This window comes from Bos javanicus, chromosome 11 (genome assembly GCF_032452875.1).
Source record: "Bos javanicus breed banteng chromosome 11, ARS-OSU_banteng_1.0, whole genome shotgun sequence".
Taxonomy (NCBI): domain Eukaryota; kingdom Metazoa; phylum Chordata; class Mammalia; order Artiodactyla; family Bovidae; genus Bos; species Bos javanicus.
Window position 1 is genome coordinate 25050563 of NC_083878.1, and position 14221 is coordinate 25064783.

The window sequence follows — 14221 nt, forward strand, 5'->3', positions numbered from 1 at the left end:
GCTATCTAGGTTGGTCATAACTTTCCTTCCAAGGAGTAAGCATCTTTTAAATTCATGGCTGTAATCACCATCTGCAGTGATTTTGGTACCCAAAAAAATAAAGTCTGACACTGTTTCCACTGTTTCTCCATCTGTTTCCATGAAGTGATGGGACCAGATGCCATGATCTTCGTTTTCTGAATGTTGAGCTTTAAGCCAACTTTTTCACTCTCCTCTTTCACTTTCATCAAGAGGCTCTTTAGTTCCTCTTCACTTTCTGCCATAACGGTGGTGTCATCTGCATATCTGAGGTTATTGATATTTCTCCCAGTAATCTTGATTCCAGCTTGTGCTTCTTCCAGCCCAGCACTTCTCATGATGTACATAAACAGGGTGACAATATACAGCCTTGATGTACTCCTTTTCCTACTTGGAACCAGTCTGTTGTTCCATGTCCAGTTCTAACTGTTGCTTCCTGACCTGCATACAGGTTTCTCAAGAGGCAGGTCAGGTGGTCTGGTATGCCCATCTCTTTCAGAATTTTCCACAGTTGATTGTGATCCACACAGTCAAAGGCTTTGGCATAGTCAATAGATGTTTTTCTGGAATTCTTGCTTTTTCGATGATCCAGCGCATGTTGGCAATTTGATCTCTGGTTCCTCTGCCTTTTCCAAAACCAGCTTGAACATCTGGAAGTTCACAGTTCACGTATTGCTAAAGCCTGGCTTGGAGAATTTTGAGTATTACTTTACTAGCGTGTGAGATGAGTGCAATTGTGTGGTAGTTTGAGTGTTCTTTGGCATTGCCTTTCTTTGGGATTGGAATGAAAACTGACTTTTTCCAGTCCTGTGGCCACTGCTGAGTTTTCCACATTTGTACTCAGTTCAGTTCAGTTGCTCAGTTGTGTCCGACTCTTTGCGACCCCGTGAATTGCAGTGCACCAGGCCTCCCTGTCCATCACCAACTCCCAGAGTTCACCCAAACTCACATCCATTGAGCCGGTGATGCCATTCAGCCATCTCATCCTCTGTTGTCCCCTTCTCCTCCTGCCCCCAATCCCTCCCAGCATCAGAGTCTTTTCCAATGAGTCAACTCTTCACATGAGGTGGCCAAAGTACTGGAGTTTTAGCTTCAGCATCTATATATATCTAATTTTTTGTTTTTCCTAAGTGCAACTGTGGGCTTCTCTGCTGGGTCAGTGGTAAAGAATCCGCCTGCCAATGCAGGAGACCAGGGTTCAATCCCTGGGTAGGGAAGATCCCCTGAAGAAGGAAATGGCAACCCACTCCAGAATTCTTGCCTGGGAAATCCCATGGACAGAGGAGCCTAGCAGGCTATAGTCCATGGGGTTGCAAAAGAGTTAGACATAATCTAATGACTAAACAACAACAAAAATGCAATTGTATCATACGTATTTTAATCTAGCCTGCTTTTTTTCACTTAATACATTTCTTAGCTTTCTTTTTTGGTGGTGGTGGAGGGGGGGTGGGTATTTTACTAAATTTTTTAGGCATTTAAATTATTTTGGAAATGTCCAACCTTGTCTCTGTGAACAAATCAATGTTAAAATGTGTGTTTCTATACCCGATTCAGGAAAGAGGATTAGAGTGCCTGTACCTTGGAGGTGCAAATTCTTTTATCTTTAGTGCCCGGAGAGAGATGGCCGAGGGAACACAGGGCCATATCCTTGGGACTAGTATAAATTCTGGTCAGTGCTTAGCCAACATTTCTTTTCAAGTTGCTTAATATTTACTTTTTAAAAAACTGTTATAATTTGCCATCTGTTATCTCTTCAGTTAATTTTCCAAAGGCCTGGGAGGACTCAGTCTTTACATTTCTCAAATTTGCATGATTCCTGGTTTCTAAAAATCTCCAAGTTCCTGTCGTTGAAAGTCTTACAGGCCTGAATAATCACCTCTCTCCAGTTCTTCAACCTAAATAATCATTTCTCACAGGAGCCCCCAAACCTTCATCTGCTTCTCCCTGACAAGAATTCTCGAGGGCATCGGGGACTTCGTAGTCCATGACCCCTAAGACATTAGACAGCTGGGATTTTTGAAGTGGGAGCCAACACATAGGAAGGGTCCTCAAGCAATAGTACCATTTCTCCTCATATTTGAGTCGTTTTCACCTTCCCACATTTTCTTTCTTTTTAAAACAATTTATTGATTGATTGATTGTTCTGAGTCTTTGTTGCTGTGAGGGGGCTTTTCTCTAGTTGTGGCAAGCAGGGGCTACTCCTCATTGCAGCGCTGGGGCTTCTCATTGTGGTGGCTTTTCCTGTTGCTGAGCCTGGCCTCTGGGATGCATGGATGTCAGTAGCTGTGGCATGTGGGCTCAACAGTTGTGACCCATGGGCTTCATTGCCCCAGGGCATATGGGACCTTCCTGACCCAGAGACAGAACCCGAGTGTCCTGCATTGGCAGGCAGTTTACTGCCAAGCCACCAGGGAAGCCCCTCTTTCTCTCTCCCTCCATAGGTAAGTTTTGGCATCGTTATATCCAACTCCTCTCCCACTGCCCCCAAATTTTTATACACAGTGTGTGCTGCTATAACTGAACACCATAGACTGGAAGCTTATAAACGACTGAAGCTTATCGCCCACAGTTGTGGAGGCTGGAAGCCTGAGATCAGGGTGCCAGGAAGACCAGGGTCTGGTGTGGACCCGCTTCTGCATTGCAGACTTGTAGTCTCACACGGCAGGCAGAGGGCTAGAGAGCTCTCGGGGGTCTCTTCTATAATGCCATTCATGAAGACTCCACTCTTGTGACCTAAGTATCTTCCTGAGAGCCCCCACCTCCTAACACCATCACACTGTGGTTACGATTTCAACATAGGACTTTTGTAGGGACAAAGATTATTCAGTCCATAATAACAAAGGTATTTTTTAAATCAAGGAACTCAGACAATGAGCTCTAATTTACTCTTTGTCTCTTAAAACACTTCTCTCTGTTGCATTTAAAGATAAGTTTTACAGGGAACACGACTGCCCATCTCTATTTTCAGCTCTGGAGGCCCAGAAACTTTTTGTGTTTATGCTAAACTAACTCACAGGAAACTCTAACAAAAGCTAAAATGAAAACTTATTGGGAATTCCCTGGCGGTCCAACGGTTAGGACTCTCTCGCTTCCACTGCAGGTAGCACAGGTTTGGGGAACCTTCGGTCCGGGAACTAAGATCCTCCAAGTCCAGTGGTGTGGCCAAAAATTAAAAAAAAAAAAAGCTGTTTATTCAACTTTAGCCACTATTGTCCTTCTAACTTAATATAAATGTAAATGTGTTAGGGTCCCATTGCCTCTAGGTCCTATAGGATTAGGTCAAACTTCTTAGCCTGACATGTAAGGCCTTTGCAATCTGGCTTTGAACCAAGTTTCCAGTTGATTCTCATATGTCCTCCGTGTACTTTCTACATATTCCTCCCTCTGTCTGGAATGTCCTTTCTGACTCTTTACCAGGCAAAGATTTTATTTTTCACTGATGCTTCAGATGAAATAGCACCTTCTCTCAAAGTCTTCTCTGACCAGCCCTGCCCTTACAGCAGGGCATATTAATTGCTACCAACTCTGAGCAATTATGGCTTTTATTTTATTAGATTACAACCCATCATACTCGAATTGCTTGCTTCTTCCATTGGACAGTGAATTCCTTGAGGATCAGAAATCCATTTCATCTATTAAGATAATCCAGAGTATCAGCTAAACACAGGATCTCAATAAACGTTGAACTGAATTGAACTTCTGTCTTTGTACTTTTTGCAATTACTTCCTTTTATTTCCTAAGTTCTTATAAAAGTTAATTTTGAAAATGTCAGCCTGTCTCAGCTGTCTTTAGACGAAAGGAAGAAAAAGGTGTTTGTTCATGCAGGGACTGGGAAAAAGCACATCCCTGGGGACCAGGAACAGTGACTGCTGTGGAAATGCAATTGAAGGATCCCACCAAGAGGGGAAAACCCAGCAGAAGAAGCCAGGCCAAACCACAACTATTTCTTTCCACCAGGAAATTACCTTTGGAGACCTTGTCTTTCCTCATAGTTGGAGATTTCTGTATATCAAAAATGAAGGGCCCTAGGACTTCCCTTGTGGTTCAGTGGCTAAGACTTTGTGCTCTCAATGCAGGAGGCCAGGGTTTGATCCCTATTTATGCAACTATATCCCACATGCCTCAACTAGGAGTTTCTATGCTGAAACTCAAGCTCCAGCATGCTGCAACTAAGACCCAGTGTAGCCAAAAAAATTTTTTTTAATGGAGGGCCCTACTCCCCCGTGTTCCTTTCTGTATAGGGTGTCCTCTGGGTTTGTGTGCAGTGGGTGGAGGGTGGCTTCCTAACTGGGACTGTCTCAGGTGAGATAAGAAGAATCAAGACAAGAGGGTTGGTTCACGGTTGCCCAGCATCCCATCATCCTTCTTCCAGCTAATCAGAAGGTGAGTGGGATCAGCTGGGCAGATGGGGTAGACCAGATCTCAGGAAACAGGGAAATGGACAAAAAGGACACAGAGGAATGCGTCCGGTTGGACCTTGTTATAGTGTCTCCAAATTTCATTCCCACAGAGCCGTAATAGGGTGACCATGACTCTGAATCAATTCCTCTGCTCCTCCAACTCCCCTTTCCTCCTTCAACTCCGAAGTGCCTTGCCAACCCTTTACATCTGCCCTGGAGAGGAACTGGGATCTGAGAGTAGATGAAAGCCATGGACCGGGAGCCCCCAGCCTTCCCCTATGATCTGGTATTTACCAAGTGCTCAACCTTGAAGTTATTTGTGGCCCTTTCTGCTTTACTGAAGAAAAATGGATTTTACCTCAACTCATGATTCCTGTTTAAATATTTAGTTTCATCAGCACAGGCCCAAGTGCCTTTTCCATTTCCCCTGGTGCCTGGGAGCCACGCTGACACCAGCATCATAAATAATGCATCAGATCCCAGCAACATGCCACTGGCTGGGAATTGCTCCATCCCTCACGACTCGGGGCCTGCCCTCGGCTGCAGTTGCTTTAGGAGAAGCTGGCTACCATGGAGAAGTCGGTATGGAACTTTGAAGGCTTCACCTCAAATCTCCTTCTGGAGGCAATGACTGTGATGGGCAAGCAGTCCCCACTCCAGCCCAGATCTGAGGGACTTTATGGGGGTGTGCAAAGGTGTGTGTTGATGGGGAGAGTTGGACAAGTGGGAAGACGTGGGAACACCACAGTCACACAGTCCTGAGACTCTCTGCCTTTGAAGTTGCTCTTACCTGCTGAAAGACTTCAGGCCACCAATAGAAAGGGTCCAGCCTCGGTTCTGTGTGAATGTGGAGAAGACTGGGGACACCCGACAGAAGGAGGCAGCCGGGTTTAAGGACGCAGGAAGAAGACTCAGTGAAATGCTGGAACCTTCGCTCTCCCCTTCACTTCCAGAATTCTGACTCCTAACTGGGAGGAGAGCCCCACCCTCTACACCCTCTATTCCATGAACACAGTCCAAATTTCACCCACCAAATCAGAAGCCTATGGGAGGGTGGAAGGGAGTTAGGACTTCCAGGGATGGACATTTCATCTCCTCTTGCAGAAAGCAACCAGTGATGGGATTTGACTGGACCGTTTTTGGGCAACCTTTACCAAAACTTCAAAAAGGTTAAGCTGCCTCCAGGTACCCTCTAATTGAAGCCAAGTCTTCAATGCTCTGATTGAGTTCAATTAAATGGGAAACATTGCATTCAGATCAGGTCAGTCACTCAGTCATGTCCGACTCTTTGCGACCCCATGAATTGCAGCACGCCAGGCCTCCCTGTCCATCACCACATCCCGGAGTTCACTGAGACTCACGTCCATCGACTCTGTGATGCCATCCAGCCATCTCATCCTCTGTCGTTCCCTTCTCCTCTTGCTCCCAATCCCTCCCAGCATCAGAGTCTTTTCCAATGAGTCAACTCTTCGCATGAGGTGGCCAAAGTACTGGAATTTCAGCTTTAGCATCATTCCTTCCAAAGAACACCCAGGGCTGATCTCCTTCAGAATGGACTGGTTGGATCTCCTTGCAGTCCAAGGGACTCTCAAGAGTCTTCTCCAACACCACAGTTCAAAAGCATTAGTTGCCACTAATAATATGGTCCTGGCCTGGCTTTGTAAAAGAAGCTCTGAACTACTCATGGTTTATCCTCCAAAACTTCACAGAGATAAAAGGAAACATAAACAACCATTTATTTATCCAGGAGTTCAAAGTCTCACTTTGAGCCCTCCAGCATTTTCTGTCCTTTTTGAAATCAAGACTGCAAATAAACTTCCCTCAGTCTCTCGTAGAAAGGGCAGCAGCTACCAATACGGATAAAGATAAACGGCACTGATGAAAGAGCAAATTATAGTATCATCCTTCAGTCTGGGGGATTCATGAGCCCCTTCTCTGCTCTTTGGAGCCATCCACGCTGTAGAATATCTAAGGCCAGACCCTACTAATTTGTTTCCAACTGCCTAGGATTTGGACAGTCAGGAACTACCAAAAGAGAAGACAGCAAGGGAGTTGGTCTCTGAAGACCACCATACTGTCAGATGCAGTGATCGACTGGTTACTCTGGTTTATCACCATTGGACCCCACTGTTCATCACATGGGTCCTGGAACCTGGGCTTCTCAAACTTTTTTCCTAGCTCCCTACCTCTGTATTGAAGTATGTTAGCCTCGAAACAAGTCTCTGTGTTTCCACTCTCCACAGTGGAGTGTGGGTTTGTGTGTGTGTGTGTGTGTGTGTGTGTGTGTGTGTGTGTGTATAAACTTTCAGAAGGCTTTGTTTTAATCATGATATTTTATATATGGCATCACTTATAACCAAGACACTTTATTTAAGATGCAGTAAGTGGCTCATATTCATGGAATTCACATGCTCCCTGTGACCCAGATGGAGTTCAGCTGAAAGGAGAACGGCCTAGGAAAACCTCAGTGATGGTATCAGGTATGAGGGGAACTAACTACAGTCTACATGACTGGATGCTGTCCAGTATGATTTGGAAGAGGATTTAAAAAGGTAGCCAGTGTATATGGTCATTTCTCTCACAGCCATTAATTGGCACAGGTCTAAGAACCCCAGTTTGAGTTGGAAGGGGTCTTTTTCACTATTACATCAAATGAAATACAGAAGGAAGTTTGGTTTTCCCTCACATAAACTTCAGATTGGTGAGTTTTGAATCCCTAGTGCTCAGAGGAGGTTTGATGCCTCCAGAGAACACAGTCATGCTGCTTTGCTTTTTTTGTTTGTTTGTTCATTTTGAAGCTGTGGGATCTTAGTTCCTTGACCAGGGATTAACCCGTGCCCCCTGCAGTGGAAGTGCAGAGTGGTAACCGCTGGACTGCCAGGGAAGTCCCCAGTCATGCTTTTCTGAATTGGAAGTCAAGACTGGCCCCTTTCTATTTTGTGTTCTTCATGTTCCAGGTGATCTTTTAAAAACGTCGATCAGATTCCTGTCACTCCTGTGTTGAAATAGTTGACTTAAAAAATATTCATAACATAAAAGTTGCGAGTTAGGCTTTCTTCAGGGGAACATTTAGGACTTCAGGCCCAGGAGACAGCATCTCCAGTGACCCTGAGAAAACTCTGAGGAGGCGGAAGGAGGAGCCTGGTTGTTATATAGAAGTGTTGCAACAAAGGGCAGATAGTCTGAACATCAAAACAGTATGGTTAATTAAAGAAAACCAGATATCCCAAGTTAAGGAGTTTAGTGCTTTTCTCTGTATGGGAGGATGCGGGAGTCTGGGCTCACTGAAATCATTCCTTTGATATGTACCTCAGCGATCTGGGGCCAGTGTCCTGTGGTTTTCAGCGTTCACCTTAGGGAGGGCCTGCAGTCTGGTGGCTGCTAGATAGATGGCAGGTATTCTTTCCTTCCTGAGTTCCCTCAGGGTTCACGAGCTTACCTTCCGTGGTGGCTGCCATTGCTGATGACCGTGACATCCTTTGCTTACTGATATGGCAGGAAATATTCCATTTCTCAAAAGCCTTCCCAGTATGCTTAGAACAAAATTCAAACACTTTACCAGGGCCTTCCAGGCTCTACATGGATGGACGCTGCTCACTTCCCTGACCTCATCTCCTACCCACACGGGTCTTCCTGGGTCACAATCAGGTCAGGCTGAGTCTTGCTTTGTGGAATTTGCGTTTGCTCTTCCCTTGTCCTGGCATGTTGCTCCCCACATGTCCCAGTAGCTCACTCCATTCTATCATTAGGTCTCTTTTGAGTTCTTACATCCAAGAAGTCTTCTCTGACCACCATCATCATTTTTGGTTTCCCTATCCTGATTTACTTTTTGTAGTGCGTTTATCATTGTGTACTAGCACATCTATTGACGGATTTATTATATTTGGTCATTCTTCTGTGTTCTGTCTATCTCCTTCACTGGTGTGTCCTTAATGCCTTTAACAGCGCTCATTACTTATTTGGTGAATGAGAAGGGCATTTTTGAAGACAAGATTATATTCTTGAAAGCCCCTACTCTACTCCCCACCCTAGAAGCATTGATTGGGATCTGAGGAGCCAGAGCGCTTCCTGACAAAGGAATGGAGGAGTGAATGTGTGTGTTACCTTCTTGGTAATCTGCTATTGCTTATGGGAATGTGTGATACTCTACAGGTGTGCCGGGGAAGGAAAAATGGAAGGGGAGGAGGATTATTCCACTGACAGCTGAAGGGCATAGCATCTGGATGTTCTTTTCTGTTAGCACTAAGCCAACCGTATCTAAAGGACTTGAGCAGGACTTAAGTGGAGTGGTGTTGGGCCCCTTCTCTCTGTGTAACTCTATCTTTTAAAAAAATATTTAAAATTTTATTTTATTTACTTATATTTTAGTGTTTTGGGTCTTTGTTACTGCACAGGCTTCTCTCTAGTTGTGGCAAGTGGGAGCCACTCCCTAGCCATGGCGTTCAGGTTTCCCTTTGCGGTGGCCTCCCTGGTTGCAAAGTACTGGCTCTTGGGCACACGGGGCTCAGTAGTTGTGGCTCTCGGGCTCTAGAGCACAGGCTTAATATTTGTGGCACACGGGCTTAGTTGGTCCATGGCGTGTGGAATTCTCCTGGTTTCTTGGGAATGGAACCTGTGTCTCCTGCACTGGCAGGTGGATTCTTTACCACTGAGCCACCAGAAAAGCCCCCTCTTTTATTCTTTTATTCAGCTTCCATGTCCCTTAGTCTCTGCATATAATGCTCAGTTTTTTCTGGCTGAATCTATGTTTACTTAAAATCAAGGGGTGGTTACCATCTGTATGAGTTTCCTAGGGCTGCTGTAACTAATTACCACAACTTGGGTGGCTTCAAACAACAGTAATATATTGTCTCATAGTTCTGAAGGCCAGAAGCCAGAAATGAAGGTGCCAGCTAACTTGATTCCTCCTGGGGGCTTTGATGGAGAATCTACTCCATGCTTCTCCCCCAGTATATGGTGGCTGCCAGCAGTCTTTGGCATTGTTTTGGCTTGTAGCTCATAACACTCATCTTGGCCTCCACCTTTCCATGCCTTCTCTTCATTCTGTTCCCTCTCTTCTTCTGTTTCACACAAGGACACTTGTTGTTGGATATAGGGGCAACCCTAATTCAGGATGATCTTATCTCCAGACCATTAATTTCATCTGGAAATAAGGTCACATTCGTAGGTTCTGGTTCCAGGTAGACATATATTTGGGGGGACCACTGTGTAACCCTCTATACCATCTTAGAGGCAAGAGGGTGAGGTAGGAATAGACAGATTTGTGTTTCAGGCTGTGTCCTTTCCCTTTTCCTCCTGTTCTTTTCTTCCCCCATTCCCACCCTCCCACCCCAGCTGCTTTTTTCACCCCGAGAGCAGACTTCTCTTTCCCTAGCTGAGAATTTTGCCTGTGGCAGGTCAGCCCTGGGGCATGCCCCCTTGTCTTCACCATCTGTCCTGGTGACTTGCGTGGCCCTCTGCCCACACCCTGCCTATTGCACATTTGGACCTGGACTCTGATCTCCTGGACCGAGACTGGCTAAACCTGTTTTCTCCCAAGCTGAAGGATTCAGGGAACCTGCTTCTTCCCCTGGGGCCAGGGTTTGGCTTACCCCTCAGACAAGACAGACCGGGCTCTGAGCTGATGGTGACATAGAAGAGGGTATTTCTAGCCCTCTCAAACTCTGGGTCTGTTCATCCACTTCTTTTCTAATGAGGAAACATCCTGCATGTTTCCAAAGGCACCTGGAACACAACTTTTCTAAAATTGAACCCGTCAACCATCCCTCTTCCCCCAACTTGCCTCCCCTCCCATACTGTCTGCTCACTGAATCACACCTCTTTCCACCCAGTTGTTATCTTTTTACTTCAAGTCTCCCCCAAGGCACCAGATCCTGTATCTCTCACACCTCTGAGTTTCTCTCAAACCAATCCATATCTCTCATACCCCGTGACCTCTTACCCTAGTCAGCAGCCCTTTTCACCAACCTGTACTCTCCACCATCTCCAATTCCAATCCACACTCTTGGCTCTTGTTGTTGTTCAGTCACTGAGTCCTGTCTGACTCTTTGAGACCCCATGGACTGCAGCACGCCAGGCTTCCCTGTCCTCTACCATCCCTGGAGTTGCTCAAACTCATGTCCATTGAGTCGGTGATGCCATCCAATCTTCTCATCCTCTGTCGCCCTCTTCTCCTCCTGCCCTCAATCCTTCCCATCATCAGAGTCTTTTCCAATCAGTAGGATCTTTTCATTAGGTGGCCAAAGATCTTTTTTGCTGTGGTCTGAGTCATTCCTACAAAGGTTCCCTGTTGTATCCCTCAACACTTTCCATTGCCTTTTAGGATTCTACTTCCTGACCCCACAGCATATGCTGTTGCCATCTCCCATTCAAATCCACAGCACTCTAGCGCTCCATAGGTTAAAAAAAACAAAATATCTCACAAAACAAAAACACACTTAAATCATTTAGGGTACCCTTCTAAAGGCTCATTCCTATCCCCCTTGTGATTTCCAGTACCTTTTCTAGGACCTGGAGGCAATGTTGAATCTAGAGAAGGAACCTCTTTGTGGATGCCACCAAATGGCTGAGCTTGCTCTCCTTTGAGAGCATGAGAGCGAGAGCACCATAGACTCCTAAAATACACACTTTCAAAAGTCAAGACTTTCTGAGATTGGCCCTGGGTAGACCCAGTGGCCGCAACTGGGACCCTTTTGTCCCTGGTCTCCTCCTGACGTGGACAACTGGCCAGAGTGCCCTGACCAGGTAAGGAACAAGAGACTTTATTGACCTCTCTCCCCTTCCCTTTCTCTTTCCTCTCCTTAACGCTTCTTATCCTTCCCTGTTTTTCTAGTCCCCTGGTCCTGGATGCAGGAATCTGGACGAAGGGCCCTCAGCCTGAGCTGAGGATTGGAGACTGATCACCTCCTCTTGGCAGAGAACTCGAATTCTGCTTCTGGTCTGGTCTGATTTCTGGTAGGGCCGAGTTCCAGTCCTCCCTTCTCTGGAAGCCCAGGGAAAAGTCCCATAACGCCTGGGTATCTGTAGGTGGCAGGAGACGTCTGTAAGGCCACCCCTTTCACCCCCCTCTCCTGCCTCCTCCCCCTTCTTTCAACCTGGCTTCCTTTCCTCCCTTGAAATCTTTGATGTAGTACTTGGATCTGAAGTTCTGTGTCTCTATAGGAGGTTTTCTGAGAGACTGTATTCTTGTATTTAAGGGCTTCCCTGGTGGCGCAGAGGTTAAAGCATCTGCCTGCAATGTGGGTAGACCTGGGTTCAATCCCTGGGTCAGGAAGATCCCCTAAGGAAATGGCAACCCACTCCAGTATTCTTGCCTGGAGAATCCCATGGATGGAGGAGCTTGGTGGGCTACAGTCCACGGGTCGCAAAGAGTTGGACACGACTGAGCGACTTCACTTTCTTGTTTTTAGCCCAGAGGATCAGTGGAAGAGAAGGCGCCAAGACTGGAGAAGCTAGGAAACTCTGACTCTGGTTTTCTTTCCCTTAGGGGCTCAATTGCTTTGATTCTTGCTTTCTCTTGGAATAGTCATCTTCTGGTACAACCCGGGACCACCTTGGAATAGCTGAGACAGATTGGCATTTTTCCAATAGAATTTTGCTAAATAACAACATAAGTTAATGAAAGAAAAGAAAGGAAAAAAAAAAGAGAGAGAGAAACAGATCAAAGAAAGCACAAAGGACAAGCTATGGTACTTTATCTAAAGCCTGTTATCTGGTTCCAGATTAATTACATTCTAGACCCCCAGGCTCCTTTCTTTTTCAGGCTCCTTTCTTGAGTTCAATATCACAAAGCTCCCAGACTCTGGACAGCCCTATCTGGGTTTTTTTTTTTTTTTTCATATATAAAAACTCCATCCTGATGTTGAAGCAAAAACCAACACTCTGTCTTATCTATAGCTTCCTTGCAGCATCCACTTTTTCAGCTAAGCTGTGGGACTCTGGGGACTGACACAGAGAACATTCTGGGCCTTTTGGCAATCCCTTATCATGATTCTTTAATCACAGCAGTCATGCCAGGAAATTTTACCCATGGAGAGGCTGGACTTTTCCTGGAGTTTCTGGCACAATCTGAGAGACCCCTCTATTTTAGTAATGAGGATGACTGGAATAGAGAGACAGCACCTAATAAGTATAAAGCTTAACACATGCCCCAAACTTTGTATATTTCACTTTTTAGTACAAATGTTAGAATTAGGTGTCAGTAGCTAGTCATGATTTGTAGAACTTGAGGATCAGAGGGGTCAAGCAACTTTTAAAGTCTAACAGCCAAGCTAGGAGTGAAGTTTGGTGACAAGTTTGTGATCTGAACCATGCAGCCTGAGGAGGTAGAAGTGCTTTGGTTTCTTTGAAGCTATGGCTTTTCCACCCTTCTTTGTATGTTTTTTTTTTTTTCTTCTACGTACAAACATTTGCTGAACTCCTTTATATGCATACTTCTTTGTTATTTGGAAGTATAAAAGTTTCATAGACAAAAGTCCCTGCATTCAACTCTGCACCTGGTTCTCTAACTATGTTAAGTCCATCATTCATGGGCACTTGTTCTTCCAGATACTGAGCACCTATTATGTAGAAGACACTGGCCCAGGAGCTAGAGATGCAAGAGGTTATACACACAGAATCTAGAGGAAGGAAAGAGCCTGGGTTCTGCCACCATCATTACTTCCAACTAATTCCAATCCCCCAAATTTCTGAGGCCCTTCATGGGGGAATGGGGTGGGTTGGGGCTTCTGGATAAGGCTATTCCTAAGGAGATCAGTATGGATGGAAGATGTTTTCTTGGCACTTTTTGCCCATTTAGTGTGGTTAGTATCTGGTAAGGTGCACAAAGCTGGGGAAATGAGACAGGCAGGCAAGGAACTATCAGAAATACAGAGATATTTTGAAGGGGAGAAACTGCTTACTTATTTAAAAATAATGAGAAAACCTTTTAATAGAGCTTGTGACCTATTGTTCCCTTGCAGTTTATGGTTTCCAGGTGGCCTTTCCACTTGGAGACAATCTTCCTGGTTTAGAGAATTCTAGGGCAAAGGAAAGGGCTGAATTATCCCAACACTGCTGCCAGTTTATAGTTTAACTCCAGCTAAATTATGCAGCCTATTTACGTGTCAGCTCAGAAATGGAGAGAGTGATGTCAGTGATGTCACAATATGTTTTCTGTGGAATCTCCAGTAAAGGGATTATGATAAATAACAGCTATGCAGTGTGCATAACAGAACAGCTTTATTTTTTCTCTAGGTCAAAAGAGTTGACGTGAGATCACAATTTGACTCACAGCGTAAAACCTTTGGGAATCTGAAACTTGCTTGAGTTTAAAAAAAAAGCAGCAGACACCTGTTATTTGCATAGTGCTCTTTGCTGAATGGTTTACAAAGCATTTTAAGATATAATCACAACTGTTCCTTACCCCACCTGTGAGGTGCAATTAGTGTGTCCCCATTTTATACTTGAAGAAACTTGAGTTACACAGTCAATCAAGGTAATTCAGCCAAAGATGCTTTATATTTTTTTATTAAAGTGCTTTATATTTTATTTCTTGCTTTCCATTAGCTAGCCAGAGAACTATTTTCACCTCAATTTGTGATAATGACAATCACAAATGCCATCACCAGACAAAGCAGAACACAGCCTTCTTTTCTGGGGACACTTCTCATCCACAGACGCCAAACCAGAGTCAACACAAGGTTGTAAAGCCACCAGAAACTCCAAACAACCCACAACAGTTAGGGATCCTCTTCATGTTTATTACCCAACAATATCTGGGAGTAGTTCGGAATGGATTGGCTTCCCTAAAGAAAGCTGTTTG

General features: G+C 45.0%; 1 protein-coding gene across 3 annotated transcripts in view; it reads left to right on the forward strand.

The window, feature by feature from the left end:
- MTA3 (metastasis associated 1 family member 3) overlaps positions 1-14221 on the forward strand; it is a 212740-nt gene that overhangs the window by 34835 nt on the left and 163684 nt on the right. The gene's annotated exons all lie outside the window — the stretch shown is intronic.